This window comes from Microtus oregoni, unplaced genomic scaffold (genome assembly GCF_018167655.1).
Source record: "Microtus oregoni isolate MIOR12 unplaced genomic scaffold, Mior012 000036F_ref0000092, whole genome shotgun sequence".
NCBI lineage: Eukaryota > Metazoa > Chordata > Mammalia > Rodentia > Cricetidae > Microtus > Microtus oregoni.
In genome coordinates, this window is record NW_024543095.1 from 27,102,612 (window position 1) to 27,128,328 (window position 25,717).

The 25,717-nt window shown below is 42.8% G+C and overlaps 1 long non-coding RNA gene across 3 annotated transcripts; it reads right to left on the reverse strand.

The window, feature by feature from the left end:
• Nucleotides 1-4,109: 4,109 nt before the first annotated feature.
• Nucleotides 4,110-25,717, reverse strand: LOC121433074. Of its 3 annotated transcripts, none has more exons than XR_005972268.1 (4): nucleotides 25,460-25,717; nucleotides 24,826-24,944; nucleotides 12,309-12,559; nucleotides 4,110-4,273 (listed from the first exon to the last, which is right to left on the reverse strand). It is a non-coding gene; the product is annotated as an uncharacterized LOC121433074 (long non-coding RNA). The 3 variants fall into 3 exon arrangements; XR_005972269.1 differs by lacking the exon at nucleotides 25,460-25,717 and adding an exon at nucleotides 25,181-25,261; XR_005972270.1 differs by lacking the exon at nucleotides 4,110-4,273 and adding an exon at nucleotides 8,492-9,328.

Genomic DNA, 25,717 nt, shown 5'->3' on the forward strand with positions numbered 1-25,717 from the left:
AGATGTGACTCGTCACACCGTGTCCACAGTCAGTCAGGAAGATGAGACTCGTCACACTGTGTCCACAGTCAGTCAGGAAGATGTGACTAGTCACACTGTGTCCACAGTCAGTCAGGAAGATGTGACTCGTCACACTGTGTCCACAGTCAGTCAGGAAGATGTGACTAGTCACACTATGTCCACAGTCAGTCAGGAAGATGTGACTAGTCACACTGTGTCCACAGTCAGGAAAATGTGACTCGTCACACCGTGTCCACAGTCAGTCAGGAAGATGTGACTCGTCACACTGTGTCCACAGTCAGTCAGGAAGATGTGACTAGTCACACTGTGTCCACAGTCAGGAAGACGTGACTAGTCACACTGTGTACACAGTCAGTCAGGAAGATGTGACTAGTCACACTGTGTCCACAGTCAGTCAGGAAGATGTGACTTGTCACACCGTGTCCACAGTCAGTCAGGAAGATGTGACTAGTCACACCGTGTCCACAGTCAGTCAGGAAGATGTGACTAGTCACACCGTGTCCACAGTCAGTCAGGAAGATGTGACTAGTCACACCGTGTCCACAGTCAGTCAGGAAGATGTGACTCGTCACACCGTGTCCACAGTCAGTCAGGAAGATGTGACTCGTCACACCGTGTCCACAGTCAGTCAGGAAGATGTGACTCGTCACACTGTGTCCACCCTCAGTCAGGAAGATGTGACTAGTCACACTATGTCCACAGTCAGTCAGGAAGATGTGACTAGTCACACTGTGTCCACAGTCAGGAAGATGTGACTCGTCACACCGTGTCCACAGTCAGTCAGGAAGATGTGACTCGTCACACTGTGTCCACAGTCAGTCAGGAAGATGTGACTAGTCACACTGTGTCCACAGTCAGGAAGATGTGACTAGTCACACTGTGTCCACAGTCAGTCAGGAAGATGTGACTAGTCACACTGTGTCCACAGTCAGTCAGGAAGATGTGACTTGTCACACCGTGTCCACAGTCAGTCAGGAAGATGTGACTCGTCACACTGTGTCCACAGTCAGTCAGGAAGATGTGACTCGTCACACCGTGTCCACAGTCAGGAAGATGTGACTTGTCACACCGTGTCCGCAGTCAGTCAGGAAGATGTGACTAGTCACACTGTGTCCACAGTCAGGAAGATGTGACTCGTCACACTGTGTCCACAGTCAGTCAGGAAGATGTGACTCGTCACACTGTGTCCACAGTCAGTCAGGAAGATGTGACTAGTCACACTATGTCCACAGTCAGTCAGGAAGATGTGACTAGTCACACTGTGTCCACAGTCAGGAAGATGTGACTAGTCACACTGTGTCCACAGTCAGTCAGGAAGATGTGACTAGTCACACTATGTCCACAGTCAGTCAGGAAGATGTGACTAGTCACACTGTGTCCACAGTCAGGAAGATGTGACTCGTCACACTGTGTCCACAGTCAGTCAGGAAGATGTGACTTGTCACACCGTGTCCGCAGTCAGTCAGGAAGATGTGACTAGTCACACTGTGTCCACAGTCAGGAAGATGTGACTCGTCACACTGTGTCCACAGTCAGTCAGGAAGATGTGACTCGTCACACTGTGTCCACAGTCAGTCAGGAAGATGTGACTAGTCACACTATGTCCACAGTCAGTCAGGAAGATGTGACTAGTCACACTGTGTCCACAGTCAGGAAGATGTGACTAGTCACACTGTGTCCACAGTCAGTCAGGAAGATGTGACTAGTCACACTATGTCCACAGTCAGTCAGGAAGATGTGACTCGTCACACTGTGACCACAGTCAGTCAGGAAGATGTGACTCGTCACACCGTGTCCACAGTCAGTCAGGAAGATGTGACTAGTCACACTGTGTCCACAGTCAGGAAGATGTGACTCGTCACACTGTGTCCACAGTCAGTCAGGAAGATGTAACTAGTCACACCGTGTCCACAGTCAGTCAGGAAGATGTGACTAGTCACACTGTGTCCACAGTCAGGAAGATGTGACTAGCACACTGTGTCCACAGTCAGTCAGGAAGATGTGACTAGTCACACTGTGTCCACAGTCAGGAAGATGTGACTCGTCACACTGTGTCCACAGTCAGTCAGGAAGATGTGACTCGTCACACAGTGTCCACAGTCAGTCAGGAAGATGTGACTAGTCACACCGTGTCCACAGTCAGTCAGGAAGATGTGACTAGTCACACCGTGTCCACAGTCAGTCAGGAAGATGTGACTAGTCACACCGTGTCCACAGTCAGTCAGGAAGATGTGACTTGTCACACCGTGTCCACAGTCAGTCAGGAAGATGTGACTCGTCACACCGTGTCCACAGTCAGTCAGGAAGATGTAACTAGTCACACCGTGTCCACAGTCAGTCAGGAAGATGTGACTCATCACACCGTGTCCACAGTCAGTCAGGAAGATGTGACTAGTCACACTGTGTCCACAGTCAGGAAGCAGAGATGGCTGTTGCGACTCTGCTACCCAGCCAATGAAAGAGTGCCACCCACTATGAATGTAGATCTTCCTTCCTCAATTTACATAACCTAAAATCCCTCACAGACATGCTAGGGGTTAAATATAAATGCCGTCAATTTGACCATCAAAATCAATCATGGTAGTGTCTTTACATAATGTTCATTACTTTCAAAAAAAAATAAGATCTTATTTTCTATCTTAAACTAACAAAAAGGATACAGAAGCTGTAAATAAATAAATGCAACCACTCTGTCTTACTAGTTTACTACTACTTTTACTCTCCGTATGTAGGTATATGGATATGTATGACCTGTGTGTGCAAGTACAGACAGATTGGTGTAGGAAGATCTTCTTTCTATGTGCTGCTTTCATTGGTCAAATAAAGAAACTGCTTTGGCCTTTTGATAGGGCAGAACTTAGATAGGCGGGGAGGACAGAACTGGATGCTGGGAGGAAGAAGGCAGTGTGGCAGATGCCGTGAATCTCCGACCCGAGACGGACATAGGTTAGAGTCTTGCAGGTAAGCCACAGTCACATGGTGATTCACAGATTTAATAGAAATGGGTTAATTCAGATGTGAGAATTATCCAAGAAGAGGCTAGAGATAATGGGCCAGGCAGTGTTTAAATGAATACAATTTCTGTGTAATTATTTCAGGGTTAAGCTAGCGGGCAGTGGGATGCAGCCTGCTCCTCATTACCACAACATATGGGTACATGTGCCCGTGTATACGCATATGGAGGTCAGAAGGTGACATTAGTTGACTTCTTAGATCACTGCCCATCTTATTTTTTTGAAACAGGGTTCCTCACTGAACCTGGAGCTCACCAACTGGCCAAACTGGCAGGCTGATTAGGCCCCAGGGTTTTCCTTTCCATTTCTCAGAGCTAGGGTTATAAGCATTATGATGGTCACACAGTTATACGGGCTTTAAAGGGACACAAGCTTAAGTCATCACACTTGTGCAGCAAACACTGTCCCCACCAAGATGTCTCCACAGCCTGTCCACCACTACTCTCAAACTAACACTACATCATAGACTTCTTCCAAGCCACGGACAGTTTCCTTTTAACATGGTTAATTATCTCATTCCTTTTCTTTAAGGGCCCACTTTCTCCAACCTAGGAATTATTCCCACTTCGTTAGTCTTTTTAATGGATACACTGGATGTTTTTCACTGATAAATGTTAAGGTATTACACATATAAATCCTGCTTGGGGTAGAATTGTTCAGTCAAAGGGAATGTAGATATCAGTTTGTTTTGAGACGGGATCTCACTGTATAGCTCTGGCTAGCCTGGAACTCACTATGTAGACCAGGCTAGCCTCGCACTCACAGAGCTCTACCTTCCTCTGCTCCCCTGACACTTTGATTAGGTGTCAACTAATAAATAAAATAAAAACACTTTGTTATTGCCAACTGCTCTTCTAAGTACATACCAAGTAAATAGTCTTACCCACAAGTATATGACACAAATGTGTGATATTTTCTGCTCAAATTATTGTTTAATTTGTATGTATTTTAGTATTTACATTTTGAGTCATTTAGTTTGCTAATAACACGCCACAGAGTTGATATTTTGAACAATAGAATTTTATTTTCTCATAATTCTGTAGACCAGGAGTGTAGGATTCAAGTGTTGGTAGGTGTAGTTTCATCTGAGTCGGACTCCTTGGCTGACAGCTGTCTTACTTTGTCCTTCCTCCACGGGTGTATGTCCTACGCACTTTTCCTAGGAGAGTATCCTGGATTAAACCCACCCTAGGCACTTCATCTTGTATAATTGCTTCTTCTCTAAATACAGTGACATTCTGAAAGATAAAGGGTTGGGATATCAACATACACACTAGGGGGGACATTTCTGTCTTTATTGCTTCCTTTCTGAGATGCCAGTTCTGTGCTTTGGCCATTTTCCTATTAATCAATCAACTTTTTCCTATTATTACATGAATTGTTAATATACTAATGAAATGTTTTCTCCATGCATTTTTCTTTGTTTTCTGATATACTGACTTACAATAATTGTGTACCTCACATTTTGAATTATTATCAATATGATTGAGTGCAGGAAGAATTTTCTTTTTTTATGCCATTAAGATGTCAGATAGAAGTGTAATCGTTCTTATTTCTCTTGAGTTTTCAGATGACTTCCTGCTACAACTTAGTGTTAATACAATGCTGATAGCATGAAGCATCCTGTAAGTAGAAATGCAAATCAGGACAGGAATGTAACTCGGTGGTTGAGTGCTTGCTCAACAAACACACAGAGGAACCAGGTTTCATACACAGTACACGGAAATACAACAAAAAAAGAAGGAAGGAGGTAGGGGACAGAGGGAGGAAAGGAGAGAGGAAGGGAGGAAGGGAGGGGGAAGCCAATAAAATCATCAGTGAATATTTCTGCAGTTTCTCAGTTGTCTAAACCTAAACCATCCAGCCTGGCCTCCTTCTCCTCTGTCCTCAAGGCTGCTGAGTACATTTGACTTCCAGAACATTGTGTTCTTGGCTGACACTTCTGAGGATGTCCCAGCTCCAACTTTGGATTTGCCCCATGCGCTGGGGTCTGGCTGTGCTCATATTCAGCATTTCCCATCATACCAACCCTGTGCACATTCCTTAGCCCAATCTTTGCCTCCTAGACAAGGTCGCCCTTCTTGCAAAAGTTCCTTGCCTATCTGTCTTTTCACTCACAGGTCTGACAAGGCTTAATTACGGTAGTGCAGGAACCCAAACCCTTTCCCACCCTGCCTGGTGCTGCTTCTCCTGGCTCAGGGAAGCTTTTTCCAGTCCTGGCCCTCACTTGCACATAACTGCTCCCACCACCTAGGTGAGTAACTCCTTTCTCTATCCCTTCCCTCCTCTCTCCAGCTCAAATTCTACACACAGATGTTCAGGCTTTGGAAATCACATTGCCTGGTTTTGTATCCAAGTTTTTTTTTTATTTATTAACCATATGACTTTGAACAAACTACTTAGCCCACAATGTCCAGGGTTCCTCATGCATAAAATGAGAACAATGGTACTGTGTGGTAGGATGGCTAACTACCTAATATCGGCCTCTGAATGCTGCCTCCAATCCTATCCAGGGAGGTTGGGATGACTTGGTAAATTGCAGCAGACGAAACTGACATGGTTTGCAATCAGCTTCTCTAGCAAACTTGAACCCTTGGAAGACACATGGTGGCCATTTTGAATTCACTCAGAGACAATCATTTAGCCTGGTACTGACACTCTGGGGAAACCTGGATCCAAATGAGACATTAAGATGAGTTGCTTAGCAGCAAAGCTGATTGTGTTCTTCCTTCCATTGTGTGTGTGTGTGTGTGTGTGTGTGTGTGTGTTTTAAATGTGTTTATAAGTAAGTGAACATGTATGAAGCCGTCACTCTCTTCCAGGTACTGGTGACTGCAGTCATGCTTTCTGAGATCTAGGTCCCCAAGGCAGGGAGACATACGCCTGACCCTAGTTCCAGCTATCAGATGACACTTGACTTGGACCAAATTCTCAGCACCGTGAAGAAGCAGATCTGAGCTTCACTTTACAGGCATAGAAACCTCAGGGCAAACCAGACACGTGGTGCACACTGAGAATCCCAGCCCTTGGGAGGATAAAGCAAGAGGACTCTGTGCTCCAGGCCACACAGAGAGACTCTGTTTTAATAAAAAAGAAAAAAAAAAAGAAAAACCTGCATTCAGATGAATTTAGAACATCAGCAGAGACTTCAACACTACTATCATTTTTATTGCCACTTTTAAATAGGAAACTTTAAGACAGAGTTGTAGCTCCAGATACTGTGAGATGAAGTGTGTGGTGTTTTAGGCTTTCAGTGGCAAAGTTCTGGTGCCATGTGTTAGGCAGCCATGTAAGAAACAAAGGTAAGAGTGCCATTACTTGCCTTATTTATTTATCCATAGGATTAATTATCTCTTAGGCATTACTAAGATAAAACCAACCCAAGATAAGAAGAGTTTCTCGTGTTCTGAGAATTTCATGGAAAAGTTTGCAAACATCTAGAAGGGAGAAGAGAAAAATTCTTTTTCCTAGAATGTAAAAGAATTTGGTTTCCATCACCAACAATGCAAAATTAATAAGAATAATAATCTCTTATTAATCAAAGAAATTTATTGGAGATAAATCTAGAATATATACATAATCAAAACAAAGACTGTATAAATGACCCATTATCCTTCACCAGCTATTGTTTATTAACCAAAGTTCACCTCTGTAGGTAGACACACTGAATCAGAGTAGTCTATGACTATGGGATTCTCTAACATATCATCTGTATCACTGGTCAAACTAACTAAACTTGACCTCAGTTTTGTTTGTTGCAAACTGGGCATATTAAGAACTCTCTATCATGGATTAGGTTCAGTGCTTTATTATTTTTTTAAGTGTATGAAGTTGGGAGGGGGTGTGGAGGAGGGCTCTTAAAAGAGTTAGCAGAGGGCAAAAGAGTATGACCAAAATACATTACATACACACACACATGAAATCCTCCAGCAATGAACTAAAAATATGTTTTGTTTAGGGTTTCCTCCTTCTTTTAATTATTCTTTCACACATGCGGAGTCCTTTGAGTACTGTCCATACGTGCATGGTTGAGGGCAGTAGCTCGAGCAAGAATAACAAACCAGTGGTCAAATCAAAGCTTTAAAGAAGACTGATTCTCCTTCCCCAACAACCAGCGACTACCGATAGCTCCTTGGTTACGGGTGGAGCCTGTGGCGGTCTGAATGAGAATGGCCCCCATAGGCTCAGATGTTTGACTCCTTGGTCCCCAGTTAGTGGAACTGTTTGGGAAGGATTAGGAGGTATGGCCTTGTTAGAGGACGTGTGTCATTAAAGGCAGGCTTTGAGGTTCCAAAAGCCTACACCAATGCCAATTAGCTCTCTCTGTTTCAGGTGGTTTTGTCTCAAGTTGTTGTTACTATTCTAGGAACATGCCTGTCCTGTTTGTCTGCTGCCATGCTTCCCACCACGAAGGTCATGGGCTCTAACCCTCTGAAATTGTGAGGCCCAAACAAACTTTTTCTTATATAAATTGCCTTGGTTGTTTCTTATTTCAGCACAAGTAAAGTAAATAAGATAAAACCACATAAGTACCCCCTAAGCATGCTGGAATTTTCTTTGGCTTGATCTTGTGCAGGCTTTACTCAGGCAACCACAGCTGCCATGGTCACAAGTGCATTAATCATGCCCAGATGAGACCATTGTACAGCACTCCTCCCCATCCTCCAGCTGTGGCATTCTTATGACCTCCTCCAAGATGTTTCCTGAGCCTTGCTTGTGGTAGGGATGTTTGGCAAAGACGTCTTGTTTAACCAGGTATGGTAGTGCACACCTTTGACCCCAGCACTCAGGAGGCAGAAGCAGGCAGAACTCAGAGGTCAAGGATATACTGGTCTGTATTTCAAGTCCTAGGTCAGCCAGGTCTACACAATGAAATCATGTCTCAAAAATAAACAACAAAAATGTCCTATTTAGGGCTGAGCATTTGCAGTCATTTATTCCTATATTATTTAAACATTTGATTTTTGATAACTTCATATGTGATACTGTATTTACATAATTTCCACCCTTCCTTATTCTCTCTCCACTTCCTACCATTCCCAAGTCTCTTTCAAATTCATTACCTCTTCTCCTATAATAATTATTATGTATACATTTGTGCATACACACACATGCACAGCCTACTGTATCCACTTAGTGTTGCTCGTATATACATGTGCTTAGGAACTTCATTTACTCTTGGACTAGTTATGAGTCTCCACACCAACTGCTGTCCACTCACCAAGGCTGAGAACAGTCCAGTACTTGGGGATAAATATAAATATTTAAAAGGCAGTTTAACAGCATGACCATTTTTTTTTTAAGAAAGAAATCATGGCTCAATTTTCCTGACAAAAGCAAATACAAAAATTACTTTTTCTTCTTTTATTTTTAGCCTGTCTTCATTATACAATGTGGTGGGTTTCATTATGACGTTTTCTTATATACATTTGCTCAATTCCCTTCCTATGACCCTGTCTCATTCCTCTTTTCCTTCCCTCTGGTCCACCCACCTCCACCTAAATCATGCCCTTCTGCCTCGCTTCTTAAGCACATGCATTTCAAATGTAGCTTCTAGATAACAGAGGAGCCATGTGATATTCGCCTTTATGACTCTGTCTATTGTGCTTAACACATAATGGTCGACACTTCCATCCTTTTTGCTGGTTTACTTTTTAATTAGCACGCCGCACAATAGGCTTCATTGTAGAACTGTGATAATTTTGTTGTTGATTCTCTTCCAACCAACCTCGAATGTACATGTGTGTCACATTATCTTCATCTGTTGATTTACTGATGGGCATGTGGCTTGATTATATAACTTGTTTTCGTAATTGGTACCATAAAGATGGTGGATATGAAGGGGGCAAGTAAGAAGTACCTCTCTGGATTTTTCTCAGTTATACACATAAAACACTATATATAAAGCACTTAGCAAAACATCTGACCTTGGCAAGCCCATGTATATTTATACATCCTGTATTTTACCACAGTGAGGTCATTCTGCATATTACTTTCACAGAATGTTTGGCATGGTTTTGCTACTGGTTATCTACTAAATTTGCTTTCTAAAATTAAAAGTAACCTACACGTAAGAATGTCTTCGGATCTCATGGTGTTTCATTTAAACAATCTTCTTTTTTCTTTAGCTTCCTGGTGTATAATTTTATGCAACTTTAGGATTCTTATGTTTGGGAACACGTCCAAAGGCAGAGTCAGGCCTGAGAACTCTTGTTCAAACTTAAGACGAAGCCAGGCCATGAAGTGAAAACAGGGCCTCTCTTGCTGACTCTGCACCACAGCTGCCAGATGCACTGGTTGACATGTGAAAAGGAAAACATGAAATTATGAAATGAAGTGCTTTCAGAGACCAGAATAATGGTGTCAGAGTTGAGGTTTTCTCCTCTGGAATGCTTATGCCTAAAGACAATCTATCTATAGCTCAAGCCCAAACATCTCAGGCCCAGAAAGGCTAACCACATGGGACAAACTGACAAGAGATTCCAGTAAGGTACCAAGGTGACCAGGAAGTCTGGCAATCTTCTGAGCCATCACTACTATCAAAAAGAAACTTCAGTGTTCTGATGTTTTACTCATTGAACTTTTCTAGAATTCAGAAACTCATCAGAGGATTTAAGTCTGAAGTTCTTAGGATGAAAAGAGTTTCTGTCCTTTCCCAAAGCAAGCTTTAATGGGGGGGGGGCGGAGAAAACCTTGAGTCAGCACCTAATACATGGGGGAGGGCAAAGAAAATCAATGAGATGCTGAAGGATGATTCCTTAAAATCACACAATTACATCCCACTTCCCTCCAAGTGTGCAAGGGCAATGGAGGATGTGCAGCCGTGGGACTGGGGTAGGTGGTGACTATTACAAGCCCTAAAGTCATCATGAGAAAAATCTGCATTCTGACAGGGCATCAGGATACCTCCCAGACGTGTGCAGGATAAAGCTTCCTCCATCGGAAAAGCAGCTGTCAGAATCTAAAGGCACTTGATGATGCAGCTTGGGCTGCAGAGACAGACATACGGTAGGAGGGTGAGGGTCTCTCCCTGTTGAGCTCTTGCATCTAGTGGTTCTGTCATCATGTCAGGGCAACTAAAATCATCACCAGGCATCCACTAGGAGCTGAGCATGGCAGTAAAATAGATCTGCCAGACAGAATTCTGCAGGAAGCTTGGAGCGCTTGTGCAACTGTTGCCTGAGATCTTATCACTGCAGATTGTGAAGAATCAGATAGGGAGACGTATAGAGAACACCCTCACCTCATCGCCAAAAGGTCACCGGGCTGGGAAATGGGTAAAAGAAAAGCACATATAACACTACAAGCTGGCTCATTACAACTTTCCTACCAACCAACTTTTTTTCTTTTAAGCAGAGCCTCCTGATCAGGGCTCAATAGAATGTGGACTGTTGAAAAACACCAAGAAACAGATGTGACTGTTTATTTCACAATACACAATGCATTCATAAGTTCAGAAAAGTAGGTTAATGGCAAAATATTGCCGCAGTTGGATACGTACATTTCACGAATTTGTGAATTTGACTCTAATAAAGACCCTAAAACGACATTCTTCCAAGAACATTGCTTACAAACTCAAATAAGCAAACCAATAATTTGTTTCAGTATGCAAATATGAAATGTATGAAAAAGTATGAAATGTGCAGTGCACTAGATGAATCCCTCCCAAACCTACAGATTCCTCCTAGAGGAAGTTGCTGGCTCAAGTGCTTTGGAGGAAAATCAGTTAGGACCCTTGGTCACCACCCTGCACAAAAGAATCACTGCAGAACTTTAAAACAAAGGGCCTAGAGATGCTAATGCTAACAACCTACTTATTCTGGGTTGGGATCTAATTTTTTGTAGGCATTATAGAATATTCTGCTTTGCAGTCCAAATTGAGAACCATTGCTATAGACCATTCCATAAGCTGGAAAGAACATAAATTATGACTCTCTCTCTCCATCCCTCATAAACAATTAAATGGATTCATTAGTTACAGTGGTCTGTGTCAAGATGATCAAGACCGTCCCTATATGCAGAGACTTTCTAGGAAGCTCAGGACTTAGCACACAGTTGGGCTCATGGCTAATAGCTTCTACAGTGATCTAATCACAAAGGCACACAGTCAGATAATAGGCAGAATCTAGATAAATGCACACACAAGAGTCTACATCCTTTTGTGAGGAGATACTCAAGTATGCTGCTTTCTCTGGCAATGCAAAAATGCACTAACATGAGTGATGTCTCCCAGTGGAGGCCGTCAGCATTTTTGTTTGAGGCTGGCCACAAATTAGTGTATGTGTGTGATTAGTATGTGCCAAACTTCCGGATTCCTTGAAATAAAATGTGTTTTACATATAAACCATATTACTTGCATAAACAGTGTGGACCTAGAGAAGCACCGTTCTCAGTCCTGGGTGTATGTAGTGAAAACACCAAACAGAAGCCCAGGACCATCTCCGTGGTCTGGTGCCCTCACAGCATTGACAACAGCCTGAGGCAGACAGCACAGAGAAGAGAAGATGGTTGTTGGATAAACAGTAGCTTCTCAGGAACCTGGCTTGAAGAAGATGAAGATGGCTGATCTTGAAAAGAGTTAAGAGACACAGAGGGAAGCAGCCTTTGAGAACACAGTTGAATCATGTCCGTGACTATGCTCTACCAAACAGTGACTCCACCAGGATGGCTTGGTTTTGAAGCTCTATGCCACATCTTTCTCTAAATCGATCATCCTAGCTCTTCTTAGTTTTCCAAAGGTTCCTCTAAATATCACTTTTATCTTTTCGATGCTTCAGTCAACCTAGGGACCCTGCTCAGTGGTAGAGTTCCTTCTTAGGATGCACAAGGTTCTGGGTTTATACTCCAGTTTGAGAGAGTGAGAGAAAGGGAAAATGGAAGAGAGAGAGAGACGTGGGGTGGGGGGAATCACCAGTCAGCCACAATGAATAATGAACTCTTTATGCCTTTTAAAGAAACAAATTATCAAGCCTACACATCACATAATACTGATCCAGGAAGAAAGAACAATCCCCTATAGCTGAAAGGAAAATTTGGAATGTGAGCCAATCACACAGATGAGGCATCATGAAGCCACAACCATCACCCTTAGAACCTATTGCCTTCTGTCTCCATGGATTTCAGCTGTGTTTTGCCACATCTCTTCAGAAAGTTATTGAAAATTGGATCAACGGAACTATTTGTCCCCCAACCAAAATTTTCCACTAATCTTTCAGTCCAGGAATTTGTCCTTGCCTTGTGGACCAAATTCCCAGAAGGGGGAAGAAAACATACCTTTGTTATGACCGATACTATCTGTACATGGTTGCAGCAGTTGGCTCCGTGGTGACTGTGATTGGTTGCTCTGCTTAAGCCTTGGTGCCGATTCTTCAGTAGACAGCTCCATCCAGTTCTACCATTCATTTCAGTTTGTGGGTTTCATACGTTAGACTTAGACTCTTCCGGCATACTCGGATTAGCCATAACGATCCCAATTTCTACTTCGTATCACCTATTGGGCTACATATCCAGAACACTGAGCTTCACTGGAACAAACACAAAACAAAGCCCAGGAGAGGAATTTGTTGTGGCACATCAGGCCCATATGTAACACAAATTCATTTAAACCTAATGTTTCTAGTCCATCTTACCGGCATACATCAGAGAAATTTTATTTTTACGAATATGATATTTTGATTTGGGGGACTTAGTATAGTTTCTTTATGTATATCAGTGTTATGTCTGTATTTGTGCCTGATCACAGAGGCCAGAAGAAGGAATCAGATCCTCTGGGACTGCAGTTACAGATGCTTGTGAATCAGATGGGTGCTAGGAACAAACCCCGGTCCTCGTGAGGGGCAGGAAGTGCTCTTTACCCCTGAGCCATCCATCTCCTCAGCCCCAGAGATTACTATGTTTTAAAATAAACATCAAAGGGAAAATCCTTCCATCAGCTATATCTAAGAAACAAATTATTCAAATTATTTGAATTTTTTATTATGGAGATCAAGGAGATTTGGGTCTCATGGCCCCAAATTCAAAGCAAACGATTGAGAGTTGTGTAAGCGCCCCTAATTCTACGTAACTTTATATGTTGGTCTTGTGTAGTGTTTAGATGAACATATCTTGAGCCTTCAAAATCTCTTTCAATAATTTACATAAAAATTCAGTTCAGATCTATAAGAATCAAATATTCAGATTAAAAGATTAAGCCCTCTTTCTGTCAAAAGGTCATGCCTTTATTCTCTTCCATTCTATAGCCCACATTTCTATGGCTGACAAGAACCACCACCAGTACACATTCCTCCTATCAGAGGTGTTGCTGATTCAATAAACAAAGACCTTAAAATAGGAAAAGATGTTAATCATCAGAAATTCAGGCCTCTCTTTTGAGGAACTGGAGGCCCTGCAAGAGGTTAGATTACCCATACCCTGCCAGATGTTAGAAGCAGAACTTAAGTCAGCCCTGCCATTCCGGGGCTAAGTTATTACCAACATAAGCTCTTCACCCGAGTCCTTTCTGTTGCAAAAAGCTAGGCTTCTGCACTGTGGATCACTGTGAACTCTTATAGCTGTTAACTTTTCCAAAGTCTGATGTCATTCCCAGAAAATATTAACATCCACTAGGCTGTGGATTTGTGGTTGTGCAACAAATAAATAATAGAGCACTCTCATATTTGCTCATGTTTGCAGACTACCATCACATGCCTTTGAAAAACAGGAAGTTATGCTCAAATTCTGCACTTTGGAATCTCTAGGACAAGTCAGTAAAATATGCTGTTTGCTAGTTACTTAAAAGATAATTTAATCTTCACACACTCATTTTTAAAGCTGTATCTTGTAGCAGTATTTAACTTAAGGAAAAAAATATTATCTGTGTAACTTCTTATGCAAAAGCTAAGGATCTGCAATTGAACAACAATCAGTGGAGAGCTAGGTTAGCTATGGTTAGAAACCCTGTCCCAGGGTTGAGTGTGCTTGAGGCTAAGTAATGCAAACCAAGACGACGTGTTGTACAGAAAATGAATCTCATAAATGTCTTAGTAATGTTAAGGAAAGCATTTAAACACTAGGCACTATATCTCACAGTAACTCAAAATGTCATAAGAACGAAAGGATGACAGCATAGCACAGATGAGGCTGGTCCACATCACTTTTACTGACTACGAGTTTGGGTTTGGAAAGAGTCTTCAAGCCATCTTTGACCCCGAGGTCTATTAGAAAATCAGTCCACCTTTTTTCATTCTCTAATTCTTCCCCCAATACCATAAATATCTACGAGGCACATCCTATAATATTCATCAATAACTACCAGGAGCAAGATTTTGACTATAACGTTACACTGACAGCTGAGCTTGCGGAAGACGGTAGAAAGTTGACTGGAGACCAAGTGTGATGCCACACATCTGGAAACCCGGCACTTGGGCAGGGGAGGCAGGAGGGTTAGGAGTTTGAGGTCCTCTTTAGCTATATCGTGAGTTCAGTACCAGTCTGGGCTACATGAGACCCTGTCTTTAAAAAGAAAAGAAAAGAAAAGGTGATTTGATGATTTGACTACAAATTTGGAGACTGTGGCAGAATACTTTGAAAAGATTAGTTTGGCCAAGGTCTGCTCTTCGGGCTGATGAGAAAGGGGGAGTTGATTGGGGGAGGGAGAGGGATATGGGAGGCGGTGGCAGGGAAGAGACAGAAATCTTTAATAAATAAATAAATTTTAAAAAAAGAAAAAAAAAAGATTAGTTTGGCCAAGAGAAGAAAAGAGGAGCTTAAGAGATACAACTCAAGAGAGAGACATATATTTTTATCTTGAACAAAAAGAAACCTGAATGTTTTTATAGCCTCAGAGTTGGACTCCTGAAGAAGTAAAGAGACAGAAAATACTAAAGAAAGGGGGAATATTGCAAATGATAGGGGAAACTGACACGGAGCAGCAGCATGGGGTTTACGTTAAGCAGATGTTGGGATTTAAATCATTTTCATTTATAAAGTACTGACTACACCAAGTGTCAGCCCAGGTTTGTATCTTTCTCCTCCCATCCCCTCACTCTTTTCCTACTTTATGCTCCCATTCCATTTCTATTTTAACTTTTTTTTATTTGTTCTTTGTGTCATTCACATCCTGTGTCTCGATTACATTCTTTTTTCCGTCCCTTTGTATCTACCCTCTGCCCTTGCAACCCCCTCAAAAAAATAAAAATAAATTAAAAAAAGAAAAACGAAAAATCTCATCACAGAAACTGTAGTGTGACACAGTGAGTCACATAGCAAACCTTTTGTCTTTATATCTTTACTTTACTGTTCATTGCAGAGAGTCATTGGCCTGGCTCAAGGTCTCTAGCTTCTGTTACGCTATCAATGCTGGGCCTCACTGGGACTCTTCTTGGACATCCTGTTGTTGACCTGGGTCATGGAGGTCCTGCAGCTTTGGGTCTGCAAATTCAGCCCCTTCACATGCTCCCGCAGGTCACAGATGAAGTAGATGTTGGGGTGGGTCAACTCAAAACCCTGGTTCTGGGCCTGGGTAGCTGCGGGGTTGGACAGCCCGCCAGCTCTCCCCTGTCCTCACCACTGGGTGAGCTCTCCAGCCTTGCCCTGGCTAATTAATCCTTTGAAGCAATGAGCAATGAATGAAGGGACCGGGTTAGTTCTCCTGCTTTCGTGTCCTCAGGGTAGGCTCTCCCACAGTGGACCATCAGGGCCAACTCCACTGCCTTGCCCAGGAGAGTACATGAGCCACTCACCTAAGTACTGCAGCTGGTGAGGGGCAGAGACAGCTCTCCTGCTCTTAGGACTCCAGGGCCAGCTGTCTCCCTGCCACAGACAGTGAGGAGTGGGGAGGAAGCATGTCTCCCCCATCCACACAACCACATGACAGATGAGGGGCAGGGCCAGATCTCCCACACTCAGGGGTTCACCCACACCCTGCTCTGCTGTGCTGCCCAGACCAGGTGCAGGGCATGTGATTGAGTGAGTGCATAAGTGAGCATGGGTGTGCATGCACACGTCTGCGCACACACACGCGCACACACAAGGATATATACATACACACACACGCGCACACACAAGGATATATACATACACACACACGTGCACATACACACACATGTACGTAGCGGCGCGCACACACACACAACACAAACGATTCCCTTGCATGCAAATAAGTAAATAAATGTAGCAAATTTATTCTCTCCTTTAAAAGTAAAGATATTTGACTCAGAATGATTTTTAATGTAAGGTTAACTATTGTAGAAACAAAATTACAATCTCTGACTCTAACAGGAGAAAGACAAAGAATACTTGAATTCATTAAAACAGATTGACAGTTTTTTCTGTAGAAGGTAAATAGCAAAAGTTTCTGTCTTTATTGACCACATGTTCTCTGTTACAATTCTACACTCTATCATGATATGATGAACGCCGCTAGACACTGAGTGAGCTCTACTCGTGTTTCAACAAGACTTTACTTATATGTGTTTGGGGAAATACAGTGAATTTCCAAATACATTACAATGCTTAGTTTACCATCAGAATATCGAGAACCTGAAAATGGTATCCTTTGCCCTTACTTTCCATCAGTTATTACCTTATTTGAGATAAAGGCACACTAGTCTTTACACAACATGCATTTGCCTTGGTCTTACATTATTGCATGTGCTTACTTTGGTATTGTTCCTCCACATTTAGAGTTCATGATTACACAGTCAAGGAAATTCCAGAGCTTCACAGAAAACATAGTCACAGAGAAGGGTAGAGAAGTTCACTGAAAACTGCCTAAGAGGACTTAGCAGTGTTCACATACACACACACACACACACACACACACACACACACACCTAGAAAATCATGGTTTTGAGGAAAGTGTAGGCATGGGTATGACTTTAACTGTGGCTATAACAAATTTCTACAAAGAAAAAAACCTTTTTTTTTTTAAGAAAAAAACTTTTAAAACTGCTAAATGTTAATATTTACTAGCTAATATTTGCATGTCTAGTTATTATTCTCTATATTATAAAGATATCTTAGAATTAACTTTTTGACCAAGGGATGTGTTAAGATGCTTTCATAGAAGGCTTTAGCTAATTGCACAAGCTGTAGTTACTCAGCCGTTAGCAAACAAAGAAGCCAAACTGATAAAGCTGGCTTTGCCTTGGGAGGATACCTCCCTCCAGAATTGGAAGCAGATTTAATGTTGTTTTCTGTTTCTGTAAATGTGTCCCAGAGGCTTCTGAACTTTGAGCTCATGAGTCAAGCTCACAGCAGCCATTTTCAATCACCGTGGCCTAGTCAGCGGCTATCACCTAGCTTCTCCTCAAGAGTAGTGTCAGCAGTCACTCAAAGTCCTTACCAGGTCCTTGCTGCTTCGCATTTATCATTGTCGTGACTAAATTAGGAAAGCTTCATAAACTGATATCCAGTGTGACCACATGATCGCAGCCTTATTTTGCAGCTATCATAAAGGTGATTGAGCCAACCCTGTCTGGTGATATGTGTTTCTCTGATTTAGTGTGCTTATACTAAGAGTCTTTATGCCTAATCCCCAGGGAAATCATATTTCCTTTACTTAAAGTTCATGCACCACGAATCTGGAAGCCTAATTGGGGACCTAGCCTTATTATCAGTCTAATAACATAACTGCATTCCTGAGATGCCACAGGTTAACGTGTGTTGCCTGTGAAAATCCTCCACGTATCAAATGTTTAGACACCATGATTTATTCCTTGTGGACGAGCAATGCATCTGGCACTAGAGATCGTGTCCCTGTGTGATACTGTGAGCCGGCTTGTACCTGTCAGTGCAGCCATGTTCCTGGAAACGTAATCTAACAGATAAGCCCCTTTTTATGACTTCATATTGTAAATAGTTTGAAGTGGACCTTGTCTGTGGACATCAGCCTTAACTGCCCAAGCAACAGTCATAACATTGCTGACGTGGTTAGGCACAGCCCCTAGGAATTATCAGAATTGCCCGGGTCAGCTGCAGTTGAGTTAAGAAAACACTAGAGAGGACTTCGAGGAGACAAAGAAGATGCTTGGATCTAATACATTGTTTCTTACCCTTTCGTGTGTATGTGATTCATTCGGAGATCTTGTTAAAATACAGGTTCTTTTCAAGAAAGTTTAATGTGTGGTTCAGAAATCCTTCATTGCTAACTATGTCTGGGTAACTCCAGTGCTTTTGGTTCAATGACTGCCCTCAAGTACCAAAGCCTTTTCCTTGCACTTCAGAACCCTACAGGCTGTAACGAAGCAACAATCCTTGTTCTAAGGCAGGATTTAGGTGGCCCGAGGGAGTTAGAAGCGTGTTATTTGTGTAAGTTGCACACACAATTCTAGAAATAAGCTGTCCAAAATAAGCTTCGCCCAAATGAGGACTGTCTAGGGAGAGGGCACACTACCACCCCATGGCAAGGTGAGAACAAGGATCATGTGGTAGTGGAGACCCAGAGCAAGTGGGCAAGCAGCTAATACCTCCCTCAACTGTTCCGTGAGCTATCTGCCTAAAGAAGCAGATTAAAGCAGGGGTTGAGAACGAAAGTCAAAATGAAAGGATTCTAGTATTAAACGCCAGTTCTTCTGGTTACCTGTGTGGCCTTGATGAAGTTGTTTAAAGAGTTGAGATTCCGTTTCCACAATTCCAAAGGGGAACTAATACTAACACTATTACTTTTGATGTGAAAAGTCGCCGTGTGTTGACAGCTTGGCTTATAGCAAGATTCAGACATGGATTTGGGAGAAGAAAGTGGATAATTAGAGTGCTGAGCATAGCAACTGATGCATCCACTGATGGATTCATTATTTGATGCAGTATTTGGAGTAACATTTATTTGAGGAGGGGAGTAGGATCAAACTGAAGGGAGTAGATCCTTGGAGAAGTGCCCTGGTAAACTACACTTTCTTCCATCCCTACCCTTACCCCCTTCTCATCAAATGGGGTGAGTAGCATCCCTCCACTTCTCTCTTCCACCTTGTTACAGACCCGGGAGCAGAGGAGCCAGCTGCAGACAGAAACTTCCGAAACCACAAGCTCAAATAAACTCTTTCTCCTTTAAGTAGTTCAAGTCAGGTGTTTAGTCACAGTAGTGAGAAGGTAAGAATCACAACTTAGTCACAAAGGATTTTTTGCACTCAAGAAGGTAATTACTTGAAAAGTACTTTTGTAAACTCAGGATTCTGCCTCTAGCCCTTTTGTTTAGAAGATGCATGCTTATAAGGGAAGCAACAGATGGACCATAATGCTATCGTCATTGAATTGAGAAAGCTCCAATGACTATGCTTTAACTCTTTATTTATCCCCAGTGAGCCTGACTTTAGAAAGAGGCCAGCTTGCTTCTGGGGAGCTCATCTGAAATGGACCACAGCTAATCTTCTAACAGTGTTCTTGTCAGTCCCTGTACAGTACTTGGAAGAACAGCCCTAATTCTGTTCAGCACAGTGTGACACACCACAAATCACCAGAGGTCCCCAAAATAGTCTTTTTTTTTTCTCCCTCAGATTTATCCTGTGGTCTTTCCACTGTCATTTAATCTCATCATACCATAAAAAGCAAACAGGGCTCAGCTGCAGATCTTATGTAATACTCAACTTAAAAATCTTCTTTTTTTTCTGGAGAAGGCTCAGAAGTTAAGAGCACTAGCTGCTGTTCCAAAAATACTAAGTTCAGTTCCCAGCAACCCTATGGAAGCTCACAACGGTCTCTACCTGCAGTCCCACGGGGCCTGATGCTCTTTTCTCGTGTGAAGACATGCAGAGAAAACACTCACATACATCAGATACATAAGAAACAAACAAATCTTTTCTTAAAATTCCTTTTGGAGAGAGAGTCGTACTGTGTACCCCTGATGTAGAACTCACTATGTAGACCAGGCTAGCCTTGGATTCATAGAGATTAGCCTGTCTCTGAGGATCAGGTGCTAGGGCAAAATTATGTGCCACCACTCTCCGCTTGTCTTCAAAATCCTGCGGCATGGTGATACATGCTTGCAACACAAACACTTAGGAAGCAGAGAAAAGATGATGGAAGGTTCAAGGCCAGCCTCAGCTACATGGTAAGACCTCGTATAAGCAAATAAGTGAGTGAATAGAAGCAGGATAAATGAAATATGAACCAATGATTGTAATTATAATACGCATAATAGTGTGTTCTGTGCCACGCATTGCCGGGTTTTAAGTCTGCATTGTATTGTCGCACATGGACCTAACTGGATTCTGCTGGCCGTCTATAGTGTATTTATCCTAGTGCCTAAGAATTATATCATATCCAAACTGAATGTCTAAATTATTTGTTTGCCCATCCCCCTCACTGCAAAATATTATAAGTGAAGATTACAGAGGACAGTTATAATTATTGTATCTCGTTTTCTTGTATTTCTCTATTTTATTAGGTATTTCCACCTCCTCATGGAGCCAACTTGGGATAGCTACTCTTTACCCAAGAGCTATTTTGTCCCACGCCAGGGGCATCCTGCAGTATCAACTATCATAATTGGGATAGAGGTGGTTCTAGCAACCTCTGAGTAGGGAACAAAGATGATGTTAAATATTATACAATGATCCTAAAACCCAATAAATCAAAAAACATATTCAACCGACAATGCTACTACTGCAGAGGTTGAGAAGCTGACGTGGAGAAAGGCTAATTCCACCTTTATCTAGCTCAAGTTCCCATGAAAACTCACAAACCGAACTCCTTGCAAAAGTAACAGATTAATGGTGAACACGTGATCACTAGGATCAATGAACCCAAACAAGAGATAAACTAAGGATTCTGGGAGAGAGAGTCTCTTGTCAACTTTTGAGGGGTTTTGTAACTAGCTCCTCATGGCTGTTTCTACCTAACATAGACTATCAGGAAAGAGTTCTACTCTCTGTTGGAGAAAAAAAATTAAAATACAAAAAAGCACAGAAAGCAGCAGAAATGCCAGGTATGAGGATGTGTAGAGACGTGAGCCCTGAGTAGGGGTGGGATGGAGAAGTGAAAAGAAATCAGAGTCAATAAGTTTTCCAAGAAGTCCACCCAATTTAGTAACATGGGATTATTGGATTAGCTGAAAGAGGAGCAGAAAACTAGCTGAGGAAATAGTGGCTAAGGTTTTCTACATTTGAGAAACTGTAAACACAAAATACAGTAATTTCAATAAACACATGGGGGAGAAAGACTATCATTTATATAGAAAGACTATATAAAAGTAATTGAGGTCAGTGGTAAAAATCTGTGAAGAATTTCTCCTTAAAACTGTCCACAGGCAGCACTGGGCTGAGCTCCCAAAGTCCAGTCGAAGAGTGGGAGGAGTGAGAATATGAGCAAAGAGGTCAAGACCATGATGGGGACACCCACTGAAACAGTCTACCTGAGCTAATGGGAGCTCACCAACTCCAGCCGGACAGGGAAGGAACCAGCATAGGACCAAGCCAGACCCTCTGAATGTGGGTAATAGTTGTATTGTTTGGGGCAGACTGCAGGGCCACTGGCAGTGGCACAAGGATTTATCCCTACTACATGTACTGGCTTTTTTGGAAACCATTCTCTTTGAATGGATACCTTGCTCAGCCTAGATATAGTAGGGAGGGCCTTGGACCTTCCCCAAAGCAAACTTACCCTCTCTCAGGAGTGGATGGGGGGTGCAGTGGAGGGGAAGGTGGAGAAAATTGGAGGAGGGGAGGGAGTGGGAACTGGGATTGGTGTGTAAAATGAAAAAAGATAGTTTGTTTTCTTTTTTAGAAAAATAAAAAAAGAACCACAGGCTTTGCAAGCACTGATTTAAAAGGTTTGTCTTTCTCCTCAGAGTCAGCGCCGCTGTGAGAAGAGTCCCAGTTCTCTTGCAGGGAACTCAGGGCTAGCTTGGATTAGTGAATAGATCTCATTGTCCAGCTAAAGCATTATGCATCGCAATCACATGGCCAGCCAGACCAAGTTGGAAATGCAGCCAAACTTGTGACCCTGATTTACTTAACTCTTCCGCTGCAGCTGCAAATCCTATGTTGCCCTACTGTGTGCTGAGTTGATCCCATCCCACTCATCCCTTGGAGACACTCAAAGCCACTATTATTCTTAGGAGAAGGATGGTGACACCTTCCTTTTTATTAATTTCTTCTAATCGTCGGATGTCCATCATGTCCAGAGTCTCCTCTCGGGCACTTATTCCTCTGCTTCATAAGATGCAACTCTTTGTGTTCCAAGAGCACAGAGGCTTATGAGAATCAAGTGAAGAGAACTAGAAATTTTCACCGGTCCACTGAGCACCATGGCCACTCCCAAGCCTTCCTACCTGTGAGGACACCCTCAGCCCTTCCCCTACTCTAGATTATATTTGAAGGCTTCAGTTCTTCCATTTCAGTTACCCGGCATCTGTTGCCCAGCCATGCTTCATACAAAGATTTGAACTCCATGATACCCTGTGCCATCTCAAGAGGGCCTCGCCTTGAATAAATACCACCCTGAATTTGAGCTCATCTCAAATCCTTAGTTGCCTGTGTGGAGCCTAGAACCCAGTGTCCTCCTGGTATGGTCTCTTGGAAAGCCATGCTGTCCTTTGCCTTCAACAGACTTCACTTCAGCCTGACGATGGTTCTCAACCTCCCTTACGCTGTGACCCTTTACTGCAGTTTTTCATGTTGTGGCGACCCCCAAATACAAAATTATTTCATTGGTATTTCATAACTGTAATGCTGCTACTGTTATGCATTGCAGTGTAAATAGCTGACGTGCACAATATTTAATATGCAACCCACAAAGAGGTTGCAAGCCCCAGGTTGAGAACCGCTGGAACAGGTTTCCCAAGTTACCGCCCAAGGAACAACTGTAGAAAAATGCCTTTCCTTTCTTATTAGAAAGGCCCAGCTCTCATTGGGCAATTGTTCTCTCTTTCTCCAGAACTCTGCACAAGGAAGAGGCCCTCTTCATGAAAAAAACAATCGGCTCTCCTAATCTGGAGCCACCAGAGTAATCCCACTCACTAAGGATGGTTTTCTAATCAGGCAGGCTTGTGCATGCCTGTAGCCTCAGCAGAAGGACTGCAAGTCTGACACCAGTCAGGCCGAATAATAAGACCTTGGCGCAAACCAAAACAAGGAGACAGCAGGACAGGAGTTGACTTCCTAGCAGCTACACTGGGCAGTTCCCAGCGACCGTAAATCCAGAACATCAGAGGACCTCTCTGGCCCCTTCCGACATTTCACTCTAGAGCACAAGCCCACACAGACATACTCAGATTCACATACTTCAGAACAACAAAAGAACACCCTTTCCAAAGAAAATGAAGATGATTTTCTCTTTCTAAAGATATGTATATAAACACACTTACTAATACAATGTGTTTTGGGTTTAGTTTGAGAGACTCTTGTAGGTAATTTAAGGTTGGTTTGTTGGTTGGACGGACGGATGGATGGATGGATGGATGGATGGATGGCAGAGACAGGATCTTGATATGCAGCCCAGTCTGGTCTCAAATTTATGATCCTCCTGCCTCAGTTACTGGGATTGCAGGTATGTACCACCAGCTGTGGCCTTAACACACGTCTTTCAATTTCACTTCAGAACTAGAAGTTCACTGTCACACCCATCAAAATGTGTAAAAAACGTGGGTGTTCCCTTTCTCCTAACTTCCAGGGAGACCAGACAACTTGGTTTCAGTTTGGTCATGGAGCTGCCGGTGTAACTGCTTTGAGATTTAATCTGAGCTGTTGGGGACAAGTGCAGGAGCTTAGTCACAAAGGCCTTCTGTGGTTCTCAACAATCTGTTCCGTGTAAACAGTGTATTTTCAAAGTCCAGGGGTGTCCAGATAAAAGTGGCTTGGAGTTTTAGTAAACATTTGCTTTGATGGCAGAAATAATGACAGTTCTCAGCATGACCTCTGACCTTAACCCTTTCTGTCTCAGGATTCTCCCTGCGAAGCCCCAGTTCTCCTTCTGGGCTCCCTGTGCTAATCACGTTATACCAGAAGCAAAGTTCTTCCCACAACTTCAGATGAAGCTAAACTGAGCTTTCTCGGAAAAGTCAAGACACCTGCGGACATTCCCTCCGCCTACTCCTTTTCGTTGTACACCTTTCTTCTCTAGGCCTGGATAATTACTTCTATTTTTTTTTTTTTTTTTTTATCTCTCAGGGCCAATCAACCCAAAATTGAAAACTCCATCTGTATGAAGCCCTGGAGGCAAAGGTTCAGAAAGTATGGAACGAATGCTTGACACGATGTGGGAAAAGAGGGAATATATGCGAGCTACTGAATGCAGAGGGTGAACAAGGGCAGCATGACAGGTGGGAGGAAAGAACTCATAAGCAGAACGGAAGCGTCCAGACTGAGCCTAATAAACTCTTGATGCATCGTAGGCCTTTGGATTCAGTAGTTCTAATGATTCAGATGCCTGTAGTCAAGGAGGTGATAAATACTCGTATTTCTAGGTAGGAGTTAAAACCATCCACAGTCCTGCCCACGTAATAGCCTCCCAGTTCCAGTTTGGAAAGCTCTTCAGCAAGGTTTACATTGTGTTTTTCCTTTTAACGTGGTGCTCTATAAACCTAGAAGCTAAGCACCACCGCCTTTACATGAAGCCTTCCTGTGCATGTGATTCTCCCTTTTATTACATTTTGTATATTTATTTTGTTTTGTTTTTTTTTTTCGAGACAGGGTTTCTCTGTAGCTTTGGAGCCTGTCCTGGCACTAGCTCTTGTAGACCAGGCTGGCCTCGAACTCACAGAGATCCGCCTGCCTCTGCCTCCCGAGTGCTGGGATTAAAGGCGTGCGCCACCACCGCCCGGCTTGTATATTTATTTCGTGTATATGCACATGTGTACATGTACATGTGTGTAGCTCACCTGCCATGGATTGAGTGCGGAGCTCAGAAGACAACTCACAGGAATTGGTTCTCTCCTTCCACGGCGTGGATCCTGGAGCTCACACTCAGGTAATCGTGTTTGGAGGGAAGAATCTTTACCTGCAAAACCAATTAATGAGTGATATTTGATGGTAACCTCTACTGAATCTTTTCTAATTAGCTGTTGCCACTAAGCTCAACAATCTTCAGGAATTTCTAAAAGGAAGAGTATTCTAATAAACAGCTTTTATTAGAATGTTATACCTATGGCCTCCCTCACCCTCGAGTCAGTGATCAAATCCTCACCCTCCGTCACCGTCCCCCACCCTCCCTCGCCCTCCCGCACCCTCCCACACCTTCCACTGGGGAAATTTAAAGGATTTCCTAAGTAGGAAATTTGGTTGCATTCACTGAGCACTGGCTGCTTGCGATGCCGGTCCCAAGGGCTTGGAATGAATGACTCCAGTGTCCTCAGCAGGTCTGAGGTCTATTACCATTTGCTCTTTATGTTACATAATTTTCCCTTTCAGAGGAAGCAGCAGAAAGCACCGCCCAAAGCATGCCATGTTTTAGTTACTGATTGCTGTAGAATGAAGCAAATTTTTATAAAACAGACATAAGAAAAATTCTTTTACCTCCCTCTTCACCATCTCTGTCAGGAAGATCAGTAATTTTTTTTTTTTATTTCAGTTTTGGTTTAGGTCTGTTCTTCCAAAGGCTGAGGACAACTCTAGGCTTCATCAACCCAGAAAAAGGACAGAAGGATATTCACAGCAGACCTGGCTAACTGGTCTTTCTCTTCCTTTGCTCACCCACAAAGGATTCCTTCCTGTAGCTTGAGCCACCATGGAAGGCCAAGGTGCTTTTCCTTTGTTTTCTCATTTATCTACAAG